General features: G+C 43.7%; 1 non-coding gene across 1 annotated transcript; it reads left to right on the top strand.

Annotated features, from left to right (window-relative positions):
• Positions 1 to 3884: 3884 nt before the first annotated feature.
• trnad-guc (transfer RNA aspartic acid (anticodon GUC)) lies at positions 3885 to 3956 on the top strand. The gene has a single exon. It is a non-coding gene; the product is annotated as a tRNA-Asp (tRNA).
• The last annotated feature ends 426 nt before the right edge of the window (positions 3957 to 4382 follow it).

The following is a 4382-nucleotide window of genomic DNA, read 5'->3' as shown; positions in this document are numbered from 1 at the left end:
AAGGAAGCATATATAAAGTGAACAGGATTGGACCGAGCACAGATCCTTGTGGGACTCCATGACTAACGTTGGCGTGCACAGAGGATTCATCGTTAACATTAACAAACTGAGATCGATCTGATAAATAAGACATAAACCAGCTTAGAGCAGTCCCTTTAATGCCAATTAAATGTTCCAATCTCTGTAATAAGATATAATGGTCAATGGTATCAAATGCAGCGCTAAGATCTAATAACACAAGTACAGAGATAAGTCCTTTGTCTGAAGCAATTAGGAGGTCATTAGTAATTTTCACAAGTGCTGTCTCTGTGCTATGATGAACTCTAAATCCTGACTGAAAATCCTCAAATAAGCTGTTGCTATGCAGAAAGTCACACAGCTGTTTGGCGACTGCTTTCTCAAGAATCTTAGAGAGAAATGGAAGGTTGGATATAGGTCTATAGTTGGCTAAAACATCTGGATCAAGGTTTGGCTTTTTCAGAAGAGGTTAATTACAGCTACTTTAAAGTGCTGTGGTACATAGCCTGTTAATAAAGACAAATTGGTTATATTCAGTAGTGAAGTGTTGACTAATGGTAAAAACTTCTTTAAGTAGCCTAGTCGGGATGGGATCTAAGAGGCAGGTTGATGGTTTAGATGAAGAAATAATTGAATTAAATTGATAAAGATCAAGTGAAGCAAAGCAGTCAAAACATGTATCTGGTTTTACAGCTGTTTCTAACGTTCCTGAGTTTAGAGATAAGCCAGTTAAAGGCAGGTCTTGGTGAATTTTGCTTCTAATAGTTATAATTTATCATTGAAGAACCTCATAAAGTCGTTACTACTAAGAGCTATGGGAATACTTGGCTCAGTAGAGCTGTGACCTTCTGTTAGCCTGGCTACAGTACTGAAAAGAAACCTGGGGTTGTTCCTATTTTCCTCTATCAATGACGAGTAGTACGCTGCTCTGGCATTACGGAGGGCCTTCCTATACGTTTTAAGACTATCTTGCCAGGTTAAACGAGAATTTTCCAGTTTGGTGGAGCGCCAGATCTTCTCAAGTTTCCGCGATATTTGCTTTAATTTGCGAGTTTCAGTGTTATACCATGGAGCTAACCTTCTTTGTTTTATTATCTTCTTTTTTAGAGGGGCAACAGAGTCTAGAGTCATTCGTAGCGAGCCTGCTGCACTATCAACAAAATGATCAATTTGGGAGGGACTAATAGCACAGGAGTCCTCCGTTACTTTGGGACTTGGTAATGAATTAAATGCTAACGGAATCGCATCCTTAAATTTAGCTACAGCACTATCAGATAGACATCTTGTATAGGATGTTTTGCCTAACGGCGTGTAGTTCAGCAGTATAAACTCAAAAGTTATCAAACAGTGGTCAGATAGGAAGGGATTCTGTGGGAACACTATTAAATGTTCAATTTCAACACCATACACCAGAACAAGATCGAGGGTGTGGTTAAAACGGTGAGTCGGTTTATGTACACTTTGAGAGAAGCCAATAGAATCTAATAGAGAGATAAACGCAGTGCTAAGGCTATCATTCTCATCGTCCACATGAATATTAAAATCCCCTACAATAATAACTTTGTCTGTTTTTAGCACTAAGTTCGATAGAAACTCTGCAAATTCGGATAAAAATTCAGAGTATGGACCAGGTGCTCGGTACACTATAACAAATAGAACTGGTTGCATTGATTTCCAACTTGGGTGTGAAAGACTAAGAACAAGACTTTCAAATGAGTTATAATTTAGTTTAGGTTTAAATGTAAATGTGCTGTATTTATATAGCGCTTTTCCAGTCTTAACAACTGCTCAAAGCGCTTTTACATCTACAGGAGACATTCACCATTCTCACACATTCATACACTGTGGCCGGGGCTGCCGTACATGGTGCCACCTGCTCATCAGATACACACTCATACACATTCACACTCCGATGCGCAGCACCGGGGGCAACTCGGGGTTCAGTGTCTTGCCCAAGGACACTTCGACAATGACTGCAGGGGCAGGGATCGAACCACCAACCTTCCAATTGGCAGGCAACCGCTCTACCACTGAGCCACAGCCGCCGTTTAGAGCTAATTAGTAGACTAGAATCAAAGATAGCTGCAACTCCACCTCCTCGGCCTGTGCCTCGAGGAATGTGAGTATTAATATGACTGGGGGGGGTGGACTCATTTAGGCTAACATATTCTCCATTACCCAGCCAGGTTTCAGTAAGACAAAATAAATCAATATTAGAATCTGATATCAATTCATTTACTAGTACACCTTTAGAAGAGAGAGATCTGATGTTTAAGAGTCCACATTTAATTCTCCTATTCTTTTGAACTATTGCACTTGTGGTTTTAATTTTTATGAGGTTTTCATGCACTGCTCCTCTTCTGTTTACCTTTGATTTAAATAATTTTAATGGTCGGGGGGCAGACACCGTCACTATGGGATTTTACTAGGTAACACTGGAATAAAGGAGCAGAGAAGTGTGTTAGACTGGGACTCTGCCTCCTGGTCCCAACTATGGATTGTCAAGGATTAGGTCCACCAATAAACTTGTCAATGTTTCTAGAAATGAGAGCTGCTCCAGCCCAAGTGGGATGAATGCCGTCTCTCCGAATCAGACCAGGTCCTCCCCAGAAAGACTGCCAGTGATCCACAAAGCCCACATCATTATCTGGACACCACCTCGATAGCCAGCGGCGAAATGACGACATGCGGCTATACGTGTCATCGCTGGTTAGATTTGGCAGGGGTCCAGAGAAAACTACGGTGTCCGACATTGACTTCGCGTATGTACACACCGATTCAACATTAATCTTAGTAACCTCCGATTGCCGTAACCGGGAGTCATTAACGCCAACGTGAATAACAATCTTGCTGTATTTACGTTTATCCTTAGCCAGCAGTTTCAGATAAGACTCAACGTCGCCCGCTCTAGCCCCCGGGATGCACTTAACTACGGCCGCCGGCTTCGCTAACTTCACGTTTCTCAGAATGGAGCTGCCGATAACCAGAGTTGGTTTCTCAGCGGGTGTGTTGCTGAGTGGGGAAAATCTGTTAGAAACGCTAACAGGCTGGTGGCGGTCCGACGTCTTGGAAAGCTTACGACTGTCTCTTCCTCGTCCTCGCACAGTAACCAACGCACTATGTCCTGGCTGCTCCGGAGTTCGCGAGGAACGGCTACCAGAGGCTAACTCAGGCCGGCGCGTGCCGACTACCGGGGGGGGGTTAGCTACAGTAACTGACGACTGATCTGTCATGGTGCGGATCCGGACTTCTAACTTACTAAGCCTCGCCTCCACGTCCAAAAATAAACTACACTTGTTACACACGCCATCACCGCTAAAGAATGCAGAGGAGTAACTAAACATCTCACACATCTAGCAGGAGAAAGTCGGAGAGGGGGCCGACATAACTAACTGCTAGGCTAAAGTCGTTAGCGGCTAAGCTAAAGTATGGTAGCGTTAGCTACCAAGCGTTTAAAACAGCTGTTATTTAACAAAAGTCGCTAAAAAAATGAGAAGATATGTGAGTGCTTAGGCAGAACTGCTATAAGAATAAGTGTTTAGCGGACAGATAGCCGCTGTAATAGCAAATCTAACAACCTGAACTGGTATGTCGTGAGCAGCAGAGCTACCAACACGCAAACAACACAAAGGCACAGGAAACGGAAATGAGTCAGGTACGCTTACCGTAATGCCTCGTGAATGCAAATGTTCAAAAAGCTACAAAATAGAGATTTTAAACTAGATTCAGTCACAGATGCTTTGTCATGGATTTGAATGATAGCAAATATGTAGTAAACCTAAATATTTCTACATGCATTGACTGTGGTCTGAATGTTGGAATAGCGCCACCTATTTCTTGATGTGCCAAATATTTAGCTTGGGCATTCCTCGTTAGTATAATGGACAGTATCTCCGCTTGTCACGCGGAAGATCGGGGTTCGATTCCCCGACGGGGAGATTCTTCTACCAGCTAACCGATGCAAGGCCTCGAGGAAGTCCCGGCGAACGCGTGGGACTGCTCGGGAAAGTGGGCCTTGGCTCAAGCTGTGTTCAGCATGGAAGGAGAACTCCTGATCCTAAATGGGAATATTTTCAAGCGATTGAAAGAGCACAACTCCTGGACGTGAACAAAACGTCACAAGGTGCCGCAGGAGTTGGGAGAGTGTCAAGTCTAGCCACCTTGGAATTCCATTTATGCTCTTTGCAGACTATGTGGTTCATTTGGCTTTATCAGGCATTGATCTACAGCTTCCACGGGGGTGAATCATGAGGGGGAAAGCGTGCCTTGGCTCAGGCTGTGTTCAGCATGGGAGGAGAACTCCTGGCCCTAAATGGGAATATCGTCAAGCGATGGAAAAAGCATATCTACTGGACATGAACAGC

This window comes from Etheostoma spectabile, unplaced genomic scaffold (assembly GCF_008692095.1).
Source record: "Etheostoma spectabile isolate EspeVRDwgs_2016 unplaced genomic scaffold, UIUC_Espe_1.0 scaffold00018491, whole genome shotgun sequence".
NCBI classification, from domain to species: domain Eukaryota; kingdom Metazoa; phylum Chordata; class Actinopteri; order Perciformes; family Percidae; genus Etheostoma; species Etheostoma spectabile.
Note: the sequence above shows the minus strand (reverse complement) of the source record. Positions and strands in the feature narration are given on the sequence as shown.